The following is a 20,523-nucleotide window of genomic DNA, read 5'->3' on the forward strand; positions in this document are numbered from 1 at the left end:
TTCAGTACCTTAGCATGACCTGGAAAGTCTTTTCAAATCTGGGCCCTGCCAATATTTCCAGCCTTAATCAAGCCACACCACGAGGTTTCTGAGTGAACTGTAGTGTCACCCTCTGTGGCTTTGATGATGTCGATGGGTTTTTGTGGAAGATCCTTTTTCTCTTGTTTCCTAGATAATTATATTCATCCTTCAATCCTCAGCTGGAGAATCATGTCCTTTTGGAAAATGTCCCTGACTTGCCACCCCCTCGGACTGGATGTCCCCCATGGGATGCTGTGGAATCATATGCTTGCTTGTTTCTGTTATGTTTGGTGTTCTGTTCTCTCTCCACTGATGTCCCTGTAGGATCTGGTGTATTCATCTGCAGAGCTTCCAAACATGGCAAGTAGTAGCTCAGGTTTGTTGAATGAGTTAATGCCTGAATGAAACACGAGTTTGAATTGATATGGAGCCTATCCATTTCTTAGCCACCAAGTCCTGCTAAAAAAAAGCCTTCTGAGGGGCTGGAGAGAGGTTAAGAGTTAAGAGCACTGACTGCTCTTGCAGAGGACACAGGTTCGATTCCCAGCGCCCACATGGTGACTACGAACCGTCCTTAACTCCATTTCCAGGGGAATCTGAAGCCCTCTTCTGACCTCCATGGCATCGCACAACACAGGTGCACTCACATACATGTGGGCAATGCACTCATACACATAAAATATAAAAATAATAAATAAAATATTTAAAAAAACAAAACAAGCTTTCTGAGCTAAAAATATCCTGGTGAGAAAATCAGAAAAGACCTGGGCCCAAAGCCTAAAAAGAACTTTGCACATGTGCTTAGGTATTTCTTTTATTTCTTATTTTCTTTCCCATATCCTCCCAGACAACCATCTCTTACAGAGCTTACATCATGACCCTTAAGGGTAAGATATGCACATATTTTATTTTTATTTTTGAAGCTAATTACCACTTGCACTGGTTAGTTTTTGTCAACTTGACACAAATTAAAAGCACCTGGGAAGAGGGCCCTCAGCTGAGGAACTTCCTCATCAGACTGGCCTGTGGATCTGTCTTTGGAGCATTTTCTTGTTTGCCGGTTGATGAAAGCAGGCTCAGCCCATCATGGGTGGTGCCATCCCCAGGCAGGTAGGCTTAGACTGTATAAGAAAAGTAGCTGAGGAGGCTAGAGAGATGGCTCAGCGATTAAAAACACTTGCTGTTCTTCCAGAGGACCCAGGTTCAATTCCCAGCACCCACATGGTAGCTAACAACTATCTGTAACTTCAGTTCCAGGGGATTTGACACCCTCTTCTGGCCTCTGTGGGGCACTGCATGCATGTGGTACACTTACATGCAGGCAAAATACTCATACACATAAAGCAAAAATAATAGAATTTTTTTTTTAAAAAAGGAAAAGAAAATACTTGAAAAAACAAAACAAAAGTAACTGAGCAAGACAGGGACAGCTAGCCGGTAAGCAGTGTTCTTCCACGGCCTTTGCTTCAGTTCCTGCCTCCAGGTTCCAGCCTTGAGTTCCTGCCCTAACTTCCCCAAGGGATGAATTGTGCAGTGGAAATGTAAGCCAAATAAACCCTTTCCTCCCCAGCTGTTTTTGGTCAGTGCTTTATCACAGCAACAGAAACCAAACCAGGACACCTCTCTAGTGCTTTCTGTAGTTTTATCTCTTGACTAGCCCACATTTTTATGTGAACCCACTTAAAATGTAGGGAAGGATTTATTTTAAAATCCTATTCTTCTCTAGGAGGCACTATTCCCCTTTAGAGAGTCTAGTCCAGGCCATACCTGGAATATCTGTTGTCAACTCCTCTCTTTTTTAGTATGAGGGTGATCTCATTGTTCACTAAGTGGTAATTTAGAAGCAGCAGCATCAACAAAGGTAAGCCAAAGAAGAAACTGAGTTGTCAAGAACAGTGAGTAATGGAGGAGCTCAAAAAAGTCAGTATCTGTCCACATATGTCTATGAATGGGGCACATCCATCAAAGCCAGTGGGTGACATTTCTCTCAGGTGAGCCAGGGCTGGATGAATCATCTTGTGTACTATCAGTAAGGCTAGTCTTCGGTCTGGTGGTTAACACACTCACTAAAGAAAACTTCTGAATCTGGCACTAATTGAATCTTAGAATGGAATCCTATTGCCAGCCAATGCTCTGACTGCCTCTGCTGTATGTATGTGCAGGTTATTCCCAACCTTCTTCCTAATCACTTCTGTAGCCTGGCTGGGTTTGATTGTGTTTATCTTTATTGGCTTCAAAGACGAATTGCAGTGCCTTCTTTTCCAAGAAGACGATAGGGTAGAGCATAGAGGTGATCTCATAGGGTTTTTCCACTCAGTGGATAGGATTTTGAAAACACATGAAAGCCCCACTGTTGCCTTTTAAAATCCCCTGTTCGAGGAGGAAGCTCAGCGAACGGTTTCTGCAAAGTATCAGAAATCTCAGATAACACTGATTCACCAAGCCCTGGAAACCTCAGTTTCTCTAGCTGTTGGTTTGAGGTGAGCAAACTCCCTTTTCCTATGAACTAATATGCCAATGAGCCAGAGATCAGCCTGTCCTCTGATGACAAAGATGACACACGAATGTGACAAATGTTCCATCTCTTCCCACCCCAGCTCATGCTGTGCCCTTCTGGCTGCACTGCTTCTCCCCCCCCACCCCCCCCGCAACCGGCTCTCTTCTCCAGTCTTAGTCATCTCCTGAGGTCCCACTGTTTCCCAAAATCCTTCAGAAACATTTGCCTGGTGGGGAGCTTTTCCTCTGAACTCCTCTGGCACCTGTCAAAATCCCTTTGTTGGCTGGGCATGGTGCACACCTTTAATCCTAGCACATGCAAGGCAGAGGATCTCTGTGAGTTCAAGGCCAGCCTAGTCTCCACAGTGAGTTCCAGGCCAGCTGGCACTATAGGGAGACCCTGTCTCAAAAACAAAACAAAACAAAAAAAGCCTTTGTTGACATTTACTGTAGATGGTCCTGGGACAGGGACTGTGCTGAATTCTCATCTGCACACCTATTGGATGGTGCTGCCTAGTTGGCAGCTTAGGTGTGCAATGCTGGTTGGGCTGCTAAACCACCTGTGCAGCTCTTTAAAACTACAGGTGTCCGGGCTTCACCATTCTGGAGAATCACTCCGTAGGTGATCTGCACTTCCTACTGGGAGAACACTGCTTGCCTTCACTGATAGATCAAACAGTTAACAAATAGTGACATAGTTTTAAATGACCAGACAAAAGCCAATTACTGTTTATAGTAAACAGATGGCTGCCCCACCCTTGTTTCCTAGCTCCAGCCCCCTCCCCAGGTGTTGGCCCCACCTGCTGTGTCAGGTGAGGGTTTCACTGGACTGAGGCTAAATCTAGGATTCAGGAAGTGGTGTGTAACCCATATCTGGCCATTGAGATGCTAGAGGGTTGGTGGAAGCTTCTGGAAAGGGACTTCCTTGTTCTAAGAATGGTCCCCTTTTGACTTCCCTTAGCCTAGTTTTACTGACACTTATCGGATGATATTCCTTTCTCCTCTCTCTCCCTTCTCCAATGGGAATAAGTCTTAGGATATTACTATGAAAAAATCCTGGGTCTTTGATGATGGGTTGAGCAAAATTTGAGCAAAATTTGAGTAAATTTAGCTGTTTACGGGTACCACTTACTGGTTAAGACAGTTCTGTTATTGTGACTAAAATAGTCTTTTGCTTTTAATCCTTTTATTTCAAGTACCACCCAACTCTGTGTCCTGCTTAGTAAATACATCAATAAGCATTTGTCGAATGAATAAATGAATTCATCATTATTGACAGTGTGTGTATGCCAAAGACCGAGACTAAAGTATTATCTGACAAAGTCCCTGTCCTTGTAGATTTTATCTTCTTGTTGAAATAAAGCTACACTCATAGGTCAGATTGCTAGTTTCTCTAGATAAACAAGCTTATGTTTCTGCTTATGCAAGTAGGTACAACCAATTTAAGAGGTTAGGATGGGAAACCTTGGGCCACAGGCTCATGGCTCAGGAATTCACCTGACCACTATGGTGACTTTCTGCAGTTAAAGAGAAAGGAAATGACAGCTAAGATCATAAAGAATTCTTTGTCCCCAAGTTTATGACTCAGAAAAAACTATAGTGGTCCTGATCCCAGATCTTGGTCCCTGAGCATGACACACAGAATTGCAGGAACCAAGTGGGGAGGATCAGTGTGAAAATTAGGAAAATCTGATTTATTTTCATTTAAATTTAATTTTGCTGTTTTGAGACAGGGTCTCATGTAGACCATGCAGGCCTCAAACTCACTATGTACTTAAGGTTGGTCACAAACTCCTGATTCTCTTGCCTCTACTTCCTGAGTGGGGATTATAGACTTGTGCTAACCACACCCAGCTCTGTATAACCTGATTTTTTTTCTTTTAATTGATTATTTTTATTTTATGTGTATGAGTGTATTGCCTACATGTATGTAAGTGCACCATGTCATGCAATGCCTATGGAGAGCAGAAAAAGGGCATCAGATTCCCCTAGAACTGGAGTTAGGAGAGTTGTTAGCCACCATGTGCCATGTGGGTGCTTGGACTCAAACCCGGGTCCTCTGCAAGAGCAACTAGTGCTCTTAACTGCTGAGCCATCTCTCCAGCCCCCTGATTTTTAATAAATGAGTGAAACTGGGAGTAAGAGAAACTGATGACTTACTGAATGTTGATGGTTGAGTCTATGAGAGGCAATCAGGTAAGGTAGGACCCGTTCATCTTCTGATCTTCTGTCTGCAGGAAAGCAGCCACTGGGAAGTTGCCGTTCTACTTGAAAACCATCCAGTGCTTACCTAACCTGGGTGACAGTCTCCCTTATAGAGAGCTTTACATGGGAGAGACTCTTATTTAAAATTGCCCTAGACATAGTCTTAGCATAAGAGATGGGGTGGGCCCTTGACACCTCTGAGGAATAGTACCTTGGGTCAGTGTGTCCACCACTGGGATGTAGGAAGAGTCCTCTGGAAAGTGAAATGACCTAATGAAGGCAGGCTTTGGGCTGACCAGAGAGCAAATTCCAAGGAGCAGGATAGGAAGGAGAATTCAGCAAAATGAGATGAGGAGCAACGTCATGAAGAGCAGCAATGATATAAGGCAGCGGCCAGCACTCTAGTATGGGGAGGTGCAGGCGTCTCAGAGCAGGGCCCTGGAGAGGCAAGAAACAAGGCCTTTGACCCTGAGGTCCAGTTATCAGGCTCTTGCCATAAAACAGCACCAGCTGACAGAAAAGAGCCTGGTAAAGGGTGATCTCTGCAAGTAGAATGTGTCTGATAGGCCTTGTGTGACACATCACACAATCAGTGCTGTGCTCATGCTCAGGAGTGGACACACTTACAGGCTGAAGGATGGCAGCAGTCTACGTTCTTCATGCTTGCCCTGGAAAGTGGCAGCTCCTCTGGAACTGACACACGTGCTTTGGTTCTCTGAAACAAAATTGGTTGGGATGGGCTTCTGCTCCTGCCTCCAGTTTGCCCCTCTTTTAATGCTGATAGCAGTGTGGTTTTCCAAGAAGACCACCTTTCTTCTGTCCTCAAACCATGAGCCCTGATGCCAATTCCCAATTACATTCTTCCGTGAGGAGTGGCTGGGTGCCTTGGCTTGGCTAATTAGCAAATTTTACCCCCTCTGGACAATGATTGGGTCACAATGAGCACATGAGCCAACCTTAGCCCAATGAAAACTCTAGAATTTTTTCTGCAACTCCTCAGAGGGAATGCTCTTTCTGCAGTTGCTGAGCTGTGCAGTGTGGACTGAAGCTGGCAGAAGACACAGTGTGAGGAGGGCCTGTCAGCAAGTGAAACAAACCCAGAGGAAGACTCAGGCTGAGAGAGAGAGAGGAGAGAGAGAGAGAGAGAGAGAGAGAGAGAGAGAGGAGAGAGAGATCAGAAGGGTGATTCTTGTGATATCTCTAGAACTAGCTGTGCCAAGATGTTTGATATAGTTTGTTCCCCAACAGTTTATGATGGAAACTTGGTCCCTGGTATGACAATGTCCAGAGGTAGTGAAACCTTTAAGAGGTGAGGCCTACTGAAAAGATACTGGGCCCCTGGAGCATTGCTCTTGAAAAGGGTAAGGTAGTGCTTGTGAGACCCTGGCTACTTCTAAGAGAGGGCTGTTGTAATAGAGCAAGTCTGGCCTCTTCCCACTCTCTGGATTCCTGTCTCACCACATAATCTCTCCCTTCTACCATTGGTGATGCCACTTTCCAGGAAGCTATCAGTAGACCTGAGTTGCTAGTGCCATGCTCTTGAATCTCTAAAACTGTAAACAAACCTCTTGTCTTTATATATCATCTAGCCTCAGGAATTTTGTTATGATAATAGAAAACAGACTAATACAGGAGGCTCACTCCTGGTCTTCTGTTATTATGTTAGACATCCCAAATTGGGTTTCCATTACTTGCAACTTGGTCTCCTGAAATGGTAAACAATAGAGCTATGATCATAATGATGCTGTTTCCTCATCTTCTCAGAGTTGATGAGTCCTGCTAGTCAGCTTACTACCAGATGCTGTCCTGAGGACTGCAGAGATAGTCATGAATAGGGGTCCTTGCCCTCAAGGAACTTACATTCCAGTAGGAGGAGAATGTCATTAAATAAGCGAGCAGGAAATACATAGAGATGATTTAGATCTGAAAATGAGCTATCAAGATTCAACAGGAGACAACTGCCAGAGCAGGGAGGTTTTCTCTGTGGAGGCAGCCTTTGAGACGGGGTCATAGCCATGTGGAAGATAGTAACAGGAACAAGACCAGCCTGTTCTAGGAACAGAAAGGTAATACAGCTGCAGCATCCTGAGGAGGAGATGAGGCTGAAAAGGTCAGCTGAGGCAGTCCCCTAGGTCTCGTGAGAGTTCAGGCTTTATCTTGAATGTAATGGGCACTCACACTATGTTGGTAAGACCTCACTTACCATTGAAAACATGAATCTGGCTGAAGGTTGGGGATTGTCCTGGAGAAAGGCAAGAGGGAAGGAGGAGAGAGCTTAGAAAGGATGCACGATATGGTGGACCAGACTGGAGCAGTGGAAATGTGTATGGAGAAAGGGAACATTCAGGACGCATTGCAGGTCGTGAGGTGCTGTGACTTAGAAGGGAAGTGTGATTCAAGCAGGATGACTCAGTTTTAGCCTGAGCAGTTGAATGAATGCTGGTGTCATTTACAAAAATAAGAAGACCTCAGTGGAGTAGGAAGGAATCCATGTATCTGTCTCAGCTGTGAGGCATCCAAGCAGAGATGACAAATGGCCATAGGACATAGCAGACCTGGGGTTCAGAGGGGATGCTTGGTCTGGAGATACTTTGTTGTAAGTCATAGAGTCAGAGATGAATGGGATGAGCTCACCCAGCTAACCGACAGAGGAGACATGGCCCCAGAGCCCTGGGTGCCACCCATTCAGAAAGGGGAGGAAAGGAAGAACGAGGAAGAGCCAGGGAGGAGGGAAGAAAGCCAGAGCAGCATGGGGTCACAGAAGCCTAGACACGCACTTCCAGAACAAGGGAGTTGGACTGCTGGGGGGAGCGCTGCTCACAGGCTGGCTAAGGAGAGGACAGAGATCTGACCATGAGCTTTGGCAAGATGCCCCTGATGTCTCCTGGTGGAGGCCTGAGAGTGATAGCGATGTGCAAGGAAAAAGAGAGCCAGAGGAAGGCACCCAGTGCGTCTCCGAAGGCTTCAGGGCCAGGTCCCGAGGGTTCCAGAGACATGGGGTGCAGTGATGGGCCCTTGGTTCAGATAGGCTATCTTGCTCTAAGAGTTGGATATTTTTAGTTTATTTATTTTTAGTTTAAATTTACAAACACACATCTTAAATGATTAGGTTTCCTTTTAATTGAGAAGAAATTTACATCACAGAATCAACCATTTCAAAGTGAACAATTCTGGGGCTGAAGAAACAGCTCAGCAGTTAAGAACACTTACAGCTCTTGCAGAGGACCCAGGCTTGGTTCCAGCAGCTCAGAACCACATATAACTCCAGTTCCAGGAGTGCCAACACCCTGTATGCACTTGGAGCACCTGTACACACTTGGAGCACATAAGCTCACGCAGGCACACACACACAAACATATACATAAAAATAAATTTATTTTTAAAAGCAAACAATTCCATTGCATCCAGTACATTCACAGTGTGGTTTAGTCACCAACTACCTCTACCTCCACAACATTTCTCTCTCCCTGGAAGGAGACCCCACCCTCCTTAACGGGTGTGGGACTTTCTTTGAGAACATGCTTTCATTTGATTTTATTTATTGGTTTTTGTTTTGTTTTGAGGTACTAGGGACTCAATTTAGGGCCTCTCTGAACCGTAGCCCCAGACCAATATACTGTTTTAGTGCACCGCTTTAATACATTCCATGAAAAAGGAAGTTCTTGTTTTATTTTTAATTACATTTTAATTTATTTATTTTGTGCACATATGTGTGTATATGTGTGGGTATACTTGTGCCATGGTGCACGTGTGGAGTTCAGAGGGCAACTAGTGGGAGTTGGTTCTCTCCTTCCACTATGTAGGTCCTGGGAATCGAACTCAGGTTGTAGGCTTGGCAGCAGGCACCCTTACTCACTGAGCCATCTCACCTGCCCAAAGTTCACTTTTTTAGGTCCAAATAGCTGCATTTTGATGAAACAGCTATTTATAGAAAGCACATTTGGAAGCCAAACTAACCTGTGGTGCGTTAGTAGACAGGATAGTGGTTACCTTTGAGGAGCTTGTAAGGAAAGGTGGGAAATACCAGAGAGTTTGTGAGGAGCTGGAGATGATATATTCCTTGACCTTGGGTGTGTTCATGTAAAGATTATCACTTAACCAACACACTTCTGATGCATACACTTTCTATATGCATGTTTCAGCTGAAATTTTTAAAAAAGGGAACCAAGAGTCTGGACTTTACTCCTAACACTGTGAAGGTTACTAGCTGTGTGATCCCTAGGCAAGTCATGTAACATCCCCAGACCCTGAGTTTGTTCCCTCGTGAATGGAGAGGCTGAGCCAGCTTCCCACTACAGTTCCACAGCAGTTTCTCCCACTTGAATTGCTGAAGTTCACCTGAAACTTGCCCTAACCTTGGCAAAATTGGAGTCCAACCTCTTTCAGAAACTTACAGTCGCAACTGACATCTCTGTAGTCCTACTTGTCACTGAGAAGACAGCTGTGAAGTTAATGACAGGGCAAATAAAAAGGTGGTGGTAATTAAGCGGTTGGATGTTCAAGCTAAGTTATTGTTATTCTCCCAAAAATCAATTAGCTGGATAAGAAAATGGCAATGAAAAAAACATTTATTTTTCTCCTACCGTGGATCCAGCTGGGTAGGTCAATTCCAGAAGGGGAAAATGTCTTTCTAGTATATAAGAGCTTCATATATTTTTTTAACTGCATAAGAGAAGATTGGGGTTTGTTTGAGCTTTGTTTTGCTTTTTGCTTCTGTAGGAAGGCTGGGGATGTCGCTCAATTGGTAGATTGTTGCCTAACATTCATGAAGCTCTGGATTTAGTCTCCAGCACTGCATAAACCAAACAAGGTGCCACAGTCCCTGTAACAACAGCTTTCGGGAAATGGAGGCAGGAGGCTCAGAAGTGCAGATCATCTTTGCCTATATAAGGAGTTTGAGAACACCCTGAGCTAGAGACCCTATTTCAAAAACCAAAGCTAAAATATTTCTCTCTCTCTCTCTCTCTCTCTCTCTCTCTCTGTGTGTGTGTGAAGGGGGATGCACTTGCCATGTTAATGTGTTGGAGGCCAGAACTTGACATTGAAATGTCTTCTTCAGTCACACTTCTCCACATTTATTATTATTATTATTGAGACAAAGTCTCATTATGTAGCCCTGGCTAGGCTGGAACTCACCATGTAGATCAGGCTGGCCTCAAACTCACAGAGATCCGTCTAGTTCTGCCTCCCAAGTGCTGGAATTTAAAGGCGTGTGCCACTATATCCAGTCCTCCACCTTATCTTTTGAGACAGAATCTCCATTAAACCTGGAGCTTGCTGTTTTGACTAGACTGGGTGACCTGGCCATCCCCAGGGATCCACCTGTCTCTGCCTCACTGCCCCCCAGTTCAGCTCTGGGATTACAGACCTGCTCAGCTTTTATGAGGGTGCTGGGGATAACATAGCAAGCACTTTATCCACTGAACCATCTCCCCAGACCCAAACCCTAAAGTTTCCATAAGAGAGACAGGAAAATCGCTTGTGATCTCTACTTCCTGTCATCTTGTTAACAGTGACTGCAACCCCTTTTCCTCCTTTTTGACAGTCACAAAAATGGGGTCATCCATCCATCAGAGCAAAACTAATGAAGCAACAGAGATCCTTCCTTCACTTGCTCATTATTCAAGCATCTGCATTTAACCAAGCAGACATTCTCCCATGGTCACGTTTATTTAGAGCCCTGTGCAGGTTGCTTGACTTTGTGTTCTGGGTTAGTCTGAGAACTCTGGGAAAGTTATAGAAACTTCCAGAGGCTGAACTTCCTCCTTTCTGAAAGGAGGCACTGAGAACACCCTCTCAAGGTATGTGTGTGTGTGCACATGCATATACTTGTACATACATAAACTATATAACATAACACAGTGGGAAATGCTCTGGCCAGTAACCAGCATGCAACAGGAACTCAGTAAATATTAGCTATTTCTACTTGGGTGAAAGAGGTGGTCCTTGTGGGAAGGGGCTGGACAAGGTGAGGCAGCGGAGAGTAGATCTGACTGTGTCCCTTTAGTGGACCTTTGGGATCACCTGCAGTGGAGAGCTCTGTTGTTGTGTGCAGGGGTCGCGCTGCTGCGCCAGCTGTTGGCTGGGTGCGCGGGTTTCGCTGCTGGGCGGGTCTCTGGCTCTCCGTGGTTGCCGGGTACTGGGAGCTACAGATCGGGCAGGTCTGCGACGATGGCGAGTGTAGGCTCTGTGCCAAGGCAGGCTAGCTGCGCCAAGCTGCAGGGGGCTCAGGCTAGCTGCCGGACGCTCTCACTATGCCCGCAGGACGTTGGCCACCGTCCCATGAGCCGAGGCGGGGAGCGCAGGAAGGGCAACGCAGAAGCTTCGAGAGTGAATGTTGATGGGGGACAGCTCTCCGAGGAGACTGAATCACAGGCTGGTCGCAGGCGCAGTGAGACACAGATCAGCCAAGTTCAATGATCTCAGTGATACAGCTCCACTTTATTAGGGTGAAACTAGAAGATTTATAGTGTGGAGGCAGTAGCAAAAGCCTCAGCTGATAGGTGCTCCTAGTATGCTTTATTTACATGTGGCGGTGGGCTTCTATGCTGTCAGACAGTGCCTGATTATCACATAGAAAAAACACAGTAGTTTCTATACCAGAGGTCATGTTTTAGGTAAGGCATCCGTGACGGGCACTTCAAAGGTGAGCCAGGAGGAGAGTAGGAGGCGCCCCACTGAAAAGGGGAGTCTTTCCATCAAACGCCGAGCCCCTTAGGCTATCCAGACATGGAGAAACTGCGACCCTAACAGCAGGGGTCCCCAAAAGGGCTCTTGACCTTTCTGGCTCCCCCAAGACTCCCAGCAGGACTTTTAGCCTCCTTAGTGTTTATCAGCTTTCTAGTCCTTCTTGGGCATTTTAGAACCACAAATAGCCTCAGCAGAGGGAGTCAGATATTCTCCCAATAGATGGCCACCACACCCAGTGCTGCCACAGCTTGTGACACAGGCCTTCCACATAATGGAAGGCATTTGGGGATCTATTTTTCTCTCCCTGCGCATTACTCACCTACTCTTCTGTCACAAGGAAGGCGAGGAGAAAACACAATAAACTGCCAAGGATGAGTCAAATTTCAATAGAGCGTCTCAGCTAAGAGACAGGAGGCAGGCTGTTTCTTATGCATCCTGAGATTCAAATTGCCACTCACATCCTGAGCCCCCTGCTCCTTTCTTCTTTCTTTGCAGGAAGGGAAGCAAATGGAACTGCGCTTTGTGTTATTTCTAGGCTAGAGAATGGGGAAAAGTGATACTTTCAGAGCTGGCTTCTTAAGGCCCTAGAGAGGGAGGCTGGCTCCCTCTGTGGGAGGCCTTACAGGCTGGCTCCACCTGTCCCTTACTGGTTTCTGGAATGCCAGACAGCCCACTCCTGAATTCTTCTTTGTCCTTTCTTTCCTGGAGGGGCCTTGGTGCCCATGGCTTTTCAGCGGACACTGCCAGTGTAAGAGGGCTGCATTCCCTTCCCCAGGGTGGTAGGCATCGCTGGGCTCTGGCCATCCTAAGAGGCTCTCTTCTCAGGGTGGCATGAAGTCTTTCCCAGATGTCAAGAAACACTTTTATAAGCATTTGGTGGTTCGTGTTACATTTTCTCATCTTTCTTATTTCCACAGTACAGCATCACAGTGGAAAAACCGGAAGGAAGGTAAAGGCTGGGGTTAGTTCAGTGTGTGGGATTGAAACAGACAATACACAATGGCATTGAATCAATCAGCCTCTGTCTTGCATAAGGCTTATTTTGAACATCTTCAGAAGCCATTGGGACAAACATTGCAAAAAAAAAAAAAAAAAAAAAAGCATTTTAACAGAATTGGAGTACCTGAGGCCTGCAGTTCCCAAATTTGGCTGAGCCTGACAGTCACAGGCAGCTTTGTGATAATACAAATTCTGGGTTGTGTTCTAAGAAATTCTAGGTCCCTGGGTGTTGGGTGGAAATTTTCGTTTAAGAAGTTCCTTCAAGTAGTTTCAATGACTACTGGTTTTGGGAACTATAACACTGGGCCACACTGTGAAAGGAGATGGTCACATATCAGCTACCATCCATCCCCAGGCCACTCAGGTTGGTTCTCTCCTGCCACCACGTGGGACCCAGAAATTGAATTCAGGTCATCGAATTTGGTGGCAAGCACCTTTACCCACTGAGCCATTTTGCTGACCCTCAAGTTTATTTTTAAACCTTTTATTGGGAAATGTAACACACCAACAGAAAAGCATCCAAAACAGAAATGGGCTCAGTCTGTTTTGATCTGACACACTAAACTTAACCCCAAGCTTTACCTTCCTTCTGAAATTTCCACTGTGATGTAGTACCATGGAAATAATAAAGGATAGGAAAACGTAACACGAAACACAAAATGGTCACTTGGAGCTTAACACAAACTCCCAAGGGTCACCCCCGTTTGAGAAACAGAGCATTGATAAAGTCATATCTTTGGTTTGTGGGATTTTTGCTTGTTTTTTGGTCTTTTTGACATGGGGGTTTCCCTGTAGCCCCAGCTGGCCTGGAATTTACTATGTAGACCAGGCTGGCCTAGATCTTACAGAGATCTGCCTGCCTCTGCCTCTCAAGTGCTGGAACTAAATGTGTGCACCTCCACGCCAGGCTTCCAAAGTCGTATCTTTTGGCAGCTGAACAAAATCTTCAAAATGTCTGCACTTTAAATGATGAAGTACTTTCATCTCTGTAGTGCCTTCAGTTGGATCTCTGCTGCCTTTTGATTTGGGGAACTAACTTTCTTTTTAAAAATATGTTTATATAAAACAACAACAACAACAACAACAACAACAACAACAACAACAAAACACCAGATGCATCTTTAATCCTAGCCCTCAGGAGACAGAGGCAGGCATAGATCTCTGTGAGATCGAGCCAGCCTGGTCCACATAGTGACTTCCAAGTGGGCTGGGACCTTGTCAAAAAAAAAAAAAAGTTTATTTTAATTGATAGATAGTAATTGACCCTATTTATAGGGTACAGCTTGACATTTCAATGCATATAAACAATGTAGTGATCAAATCAGGGTAATTGTTACAATCTATTGCTTCAAATATTTACCTTTTCTTTGTGTTGGGAACATTCAAAAATCCTACCATTTACAACTAACTTTCCATTCTTCATAAACTTGTATACAAATCTCATGATGAGCCAGGAGCTGGGATCTGTTATGAAAGCACAACTCTTCTACGTGTTTACAGTGTAAGCTTGAGCAAGGTATCTAACATTTGAAGTCCTTACGTTCCTCATCCATGAAACAAGAATAAACATGGGTTTGGAGTGATGGCTCAGCAGTTAAAAGTGTGTGTTGCTCTTGCTGAGTTCTGTCCTCAGTACCCATGCCAGGCACAAACTCCCTGTAACTTCAGCTCCTGAGGATCTAACACCTCAGACCTCCACAGGTATCCACATTCACATGCACATACCCCTACACAAACACACATATGTACACATAATTAAAAACAATAAAATAAATCTTAAATAATAACGGCTGGGCATAGTGGTTCATGCCTTTAATCCCAGCACTCAGGAGGGCAGAGGCAAGGGATCTCTATGAGATCGAGGCCAGCCTGGCCTACATAGCAAGTTCCAGGCCAGCTGGGGCTACAGGGAGACCCTGTCTCAAAAAGAAAAAACAAAAAAAACCAGGAATAATAACATACAACTACTAGGATTTGAGAGCACTAAATTTGTTGAACAGCACATTTAAACAACAGTGCCTGGCACTCCCACAGGCTCTCAGACAAACAGGTCCATTTCCACTTTGCACCTCTCCAATGTGGAGATCAGAAGACAACTTGTAGAAGTCGATTTTCTCCCAACATCAAGTAGGTGCCAGGGATTGAATTTACGACATCAGGCTTGGAGACAGATGCCTTTACCCACTGAGTCATCTCGTCAGCTTCTAAATAGTTTTAATTTTTAACTTGAAAGGGGGTAAAAATGGGCTATGTGCCATTTGGAAATGAGGAAAAGACTGGAAGATGCCATTCATGGGAACAACCCTGGGGTCCTGTTTTCACCAACTAGTCAAAATAATGTCCTCCAATACATAATGCCCAGTCTTTTTTTTGTCTCATCTGTTCCAAGCTGCACACACAAAAGAAATCCAACTCTATGAGCCACCCTAGGATTCCTGAGAATGCGAGTGACCTAAAATGTTTGTTTTGTGCAGTCTCTGTGTAGCCCAGGCTAGCCTGGTGCTTATTAAGTAGACCAGTGTAAGTTAAATTTACTGCTGGGAGGCACGCATGGCTTCCAAGCTCCTGGCACAGCCCCTTCCTTCCACCATCCTTACGAAAACCTGAGACAAGAATTCTCCCAAACTGCTGTTTGGAAAACCCTTATGAGTTTATTGGGCTTGGTAGCAGAACATAGAGTGGTAGTGAGGGGGTACTTACAAAGGTGAGGGCACCCTTGGGCTTTTTTCCCTATATTCAGGCCACAGCTTCCTGACCTGCTGCTGGCCAGTCCAAGATGGCAAAGCAGTTTCCCTCTCTCTGGCTTCCCCTGTCCCTATCCCTAGTCCCTTCCCCTCATGCAGTTAAGACTGACTGATTGATTGGGTGGGAAAGGTGACTGTCTCCCTCTGCCCCTCCCCTCTTACAGAGAGTCTCATAGTCCAATTAGTTTGAGGTGATTGAAGCAAGCAGGTAAGAAGCTAGAGAAGAAAGTATCTTTTGCTTGCTACTTGGAGGACAAGCTTATCCAACAAAGAGGCAGGAAATTGGTACATGAAGAGAGCTCCTTTTCTACTGGTTCCCTTAACCCCATTTGTTTTGTTTGTTTGTTTTGTCAATTTGAAGCAGGGTCTCCCTGTAGCCCCAGCTGTCCTGGAACTCACTATGTAGACCAGGCTGGCCTTGAACTCAGAGAGATCCGTCTGCCTCTGCCTCCCGAGTGCTGGGACTAAAGCCATGCGCCACCACACCCGGCTTCCTTAACCTCATTTGTATCTCCATCTTTGATTATGAAAACGTTGTCCCGGAAAGGTGACCCGTTACAAATGCGCTCAACAAAAGGTTAGTCTGTACTATGGCTCTTTTTTTTTGTTTTGTTTTTGTTTTTGTTTTGAGACAGAGTCTCCCTGTATACAGCTCCAGCTGGTCTGGAACTCACTCTGTAGACTGGCCTTGAATTCACAGAGATCCACCTGCTAGGATTAAAGGTGTGCGCCACCATGCCCAGCCTTTCTATGACTTTTAATGGAGGCTTAAAGGGGCCATTCTGAGTTTTCTCCCACAAAGCTTAAAAGTTTAGAGACTATTCCAGAAACCATCGGGACAAATTAATTGATGTCAGGTGTTACAAACCAAAAACTTCAATGAAGAGTCCCATAAGTTAGTGGAATAGATGATCCTGCCAGATCTAAAATTAATTTGTTTTTGTATCCGAGCTCGGTCTCCAGCAGTTTCTTCAAAACTATCATGCCCAGAGCATTCTGGGTAAGGGCATGGAAATGAAGATCTCCGAGCTCTGTGCTTCCCTCCAGGCTGGCAGGCGATTCTGGTAGACCTCTTATGGCGAAAAATGCGCTGGGAAATGCATTCCTACCTTCCAGCTGTTTTCAGAGGCTGCTGTGAGGACACTTTGCCGTCACCCCAGTGTGTCAGAGTTCCTCCTCAGAACGCTGCCAGCCGGATTTGCTTATCTCTCATGCTCGGTCTTCAGCATTCCAGTCCTGTGTGATTTTTTTTTTTTCTTCCAGAAACTTTACTGAGAATTTCATGCATGCATATAAGGTGCTTTGATCAAATCCATGCCTACTCCCTCCCCTCCAACACCTCCCATAGTTCCCCATCACTTTTTTTTGACAACTTCGTGTACTTTCTTTTAAATGGGCTTTTTTGCTACTCTAACATTACCCCTCTGAAGAGATAACCCTAAAATCTTTTAGGGATTAGCTAAGAGCTCCCAAATACTTTCAACATTTTTGGCCTTTGGAACAGAGAATGTTGCTAAAAGGCCCAAGGACATTTTGACTTTTAGCCAAGAAACTGGCTACTTTTCTCTGGGGTCTTTTTTACACTAACTGCCTAGCCAATTCCTACCTCCTATTCGCATCACACCATCCTCTGAAGAGGTTACTCAAATTGCTGATAGGGAATCGATCACAGACTGCTCTGGCTTCTTCCATGCTGAACAGGAACGCAGGGTGAGGCAGTTGGGGTACCCCTTCAACGGGTCTATCTAAAAGACTCCCAAATTCCATAACTCCTATCTGTAGGGAGAAAAGAAAGTCCTTGACTGGTGAATAGGAGATGTGAAGGAGAAGTAAAGGCAAGAGTAGTTAGCATTAATCCTCTCCATTCTAGATTCTGAAGCATCTGTTAAATATCTAAATGTGTTTGGCTCAGCAAAGGTGTATCACTTAAAGAAAACCTGAGTATTAAGAGCCAAATCACAGGACAAGACTCAGCCAGATTTCCACGAGAATTTAGTACCTTTTTTTTGGTTTTTTTGAGACAGGGTCTCCCTATAGCCCCAGCTGTCCTGGAACTCACTATGTAGACCAGGCTGGCCTTGAACTCACAGAGATCCGCCTGCCTCTGCCTCCTGGGTGCTGGGATTAAAGGCATGCACCACCACGCCTGGCGTATTTAGTACTTTTTTAAAAATTAAATTTTAATACTCTTACTTCATTTAGAATATACCAGTCTGCCGCTGTAATGGAAGTGAAAACAATAAACAATAAACCTGTTCCACCACCTCCTAGGTAGTTTGAGAAGCAATAAAATAGACATTAAATTTTTTTGAATTCCTTCATCCAGGTGTGGCAGCACATGCCTTTAATCCCAGCACTTGGGAGGCAAAGGCAGGCAGAGCTCTTTGAGTTCAAGGCCAGCCTGGTCTACATAGAGAATTCCAGGCCAACCAGACCCACATAGTGAGACCCTGTATCAAAAAACCAAATAAATAAAAGATGGGGGAAAAAGCCATAATATGAGGGGTGGATATCTGTGATACATGAATTGTCCAGGAAGGAGAGGGGAAGTGGAAAAGGAGGAAGGGGAGGGATGCAAAACAAAACAAAAAAATTGATTTATTTGCTGGGTGTGGTGGCATTTCCCAAGTGTAGTGATGCATACCTTTAATCCCAGCGCTCAGAGGTGGAGGCAGGGGCATCCCTATGAGTTCCAGGCTAGAGTTACATAGTGAGGCCCTATCTCAAAACCCAAACCAAAAACAAACAAAAAAATCAAACAAAAATGATTCAAATGAAGAAACCCAGGAACAGACACTTTACATGAAGAGGTTCCAGTGCCTGGTGAGCACATGAGAAGTGTCCTACCTCACTGTCTCCAGGGAACGGATATTAAAACTACATCAGGGCTTGGGGTACAGCTCAGTGGCAGAGCACTTGTCTAGCATGGATGAGGCCTTGGATTCAATGCCCAGCCTCCCCTCAAACCAAACCAAACCAAACCAAATCAAACCAGCTACAAAGGGATCATTTCAGGATGAAGACAGCATGTAGGAAAGGGCTTAGGAAGGAATGCACATGTAGCAAAGGTGCAGTTCATTGAGTTTAACCGCCTTACATAAGCTGAGCTTCCCACATGTCTAAGCAAAGTGGAGATTTCTGGAACATGAATCTTTACCTTCCTACTGGGTCCTAAGTGGTCTACCATGTTCAGGAAGAAGGTTCCCCAGCCTCCATGGGCCCTTTCTCTTCCACCTGTTGTGGCCCCTCTACTAAGCTTTCCTCCCCTTCCTTAGTTTTTCTTTCTTCTAAGTCCTGGCCAGGGTAAGTGTCCCTAAACTTTTTGTGCTTTTTACCTAATTGTTTTGTTTGAGCATCTGTTTCTCCAACCTGAAGCTCACCACACCAACCTACTGTGACCTTACCCACCCCATCTCAGCCACCATGAGCAATGTTACCACCTGCCTCTGCTTCCCTGCCTAGTTCAGTGCTGACTTCCACAAGCTCACAGTTAATATGGTACACTTCCCAAGTCTCTACTTTGTGACTTTCACCAGCCATGGAAGCCAGCAGTATTGGGCCCTCATTGTGACTGGGGTCTTCCATGCCAAGAATCTGATGGCTGCTTTGACCCCCTGCTATAGTTGGTACCTCACTGTAACTGCTGTCTTCCGTGGATGGATGCCCATGCAGGAATTGGACAGACAGATGTTCAATGTGCAGAACAAGGACAGCAGCTACTTTATGGAATGGATCCCCAACCACATCAAGACTGCTGTCAAAAATGAGGAAGAACCCAATAGAGGGATGCTTTTGGAAGCCCTTGTCGAGAAATTCCAATGGACTCTCATATGAACATTTGAAAATTGTCCTGTTCTGACTTTTTTCTAGTTCCCTGTCTAGAACTTGTAATGCTAATTACTCTTGCCTTTACTTCTCCTTCACATCTCCTATTCATGATTCAAGGGCTTTCTTTTCCCCCTAGAGATGAGTTATACAATTTGGGAGTCTTTTAAATAGACCCACTGAAGGGGTACTCCAACTGCCTCACCCTGTGTCCCTGTTCAGCATGGAAGAAGCCAGAGCAGTCTGCATCCCTATTCCTATTGGCAATTTGGTTAACACCTTCAGAGGATGGTGTGATAAGAATAGGAGGTAGGAATTGGCTAGGCAGTTAGGGTAAAAAGACCCCAAGGAAAAGTAGCCAGTTTCTTGGCTAAAAGTCAAAATGTCCTTGGGATTGTTAGCGACATATTCTGTTCCAAAGGCCAAAAGTGTCAAAAGTATTTGAGCTTATAGCTAATCCTTAAAAGATTTTAGGGTTACCTCTTCAGAGGGGGGAGTGTTAGAATATCCAAAAGCCCCATAAAATAAATAAATGAAAGAAGGAAAAAAAAAGAACAAGAAACAAGTGATGGGGAGACACGGGAGGCTTGGAAGGGAAGGGGTGGGCATGGATCTGATCAAAACACCTTATATGCATGTATGAAATTCTCAATAAAGTTTTTGTAAAAGTTGAAAAAAAAAAAAGACTGCTGTCTGTCTTCAGCATCCCGCCATGTGGTCTTAAGATGGTGGTCACCTTCATCGGCAACAGCACTGCCATCCAGGAGCTCTTCAAGCCATCTCTGAACAGTTTGCCGCCATGTTTCTCTGGAAGGCCTTCCTCCATTGGCACACAGGCGAGGGTGTGGACAGGGTAGATTCACTGAGACCAGGAACAACATGAACAATCTCATCTCTGAGTCCTAGCAGTACCAGGATGCCACCTCAGAAGAGGGAGAGGAGTCCAGTGAGGAGGCGGAAGAGGATGCCTAAGGCAGAACCCTGTGTCACCTCAGGCTTCCTGGTTCCCTCAGCTTCCTTCAGCTGCCCCTTCCCTCCTTCAGAATTTCTTTCTGCTGTTTCTGTCCTGTTTTTGTTTTTTCATTTTGGGGGGTGAACATGGTAGGCACTCAATCAATAGTTGTTTGTGAATGTTTCCTTTCTCTTTTTACTTTGACGGACCTAAGTAAGGTACTGATGGTACCTTCTGATACCCACTTCTCATAACTGCCCAGTTAATATTCTTTCAAAAAAAATCTCCAGGAAACTTCAGATCCCATTTAGAACCAGTCCAGTGCCAAAAGCTCAGACAGTGGCATCAGGAGAAACAGTAATGAAACAGAACATCATCCATGTGTCAAGTAGCAAGTCACATCCATCTAGGTGCATTTGCCTAGGTGTTTAGACTGCATTATAATGTAAGTAAGACAACCCATTTTAAACCAGCTTTGAAGATGGATAAACGGGCTCCAGACACTAGGCTTCCTTCCTTTCTTTTTGTGAGATGAAGTCTCATGTATTATTCCAGGTTGGGTGAGGATGATCTTAAACTTCTGATCCTCCT

General features: G+C 45.0%; 1 pseudogene; it reads left to right on the forward strand.

Moving 5' to 3' along the window:
* Positions 1 to 18,578: 18,578 nt before the first annotated feature.
* Positions 18,579 to 19,952, forward strand: LOC115071840 (annotated as a pseudogene).
* Positions 19,953 to 20,523: the final 571 nt, after the last annotated feature.

This window comes from Nannospalax galili, unplaced genomic scaffold (genome assembly GCF_000622305.1).
Source record: "Nannospalax galili isolate Female #2095 unplaced genomic scaffold, S.galili_v1.0 scaffold601, whole genome shotgun sequence".
Lineage (NCBI taxonomy): Eukaryota > Metazoa > Chordata > Mammalia > Rodentia > Spalacidae > Nannospalax > Nannospalax galili.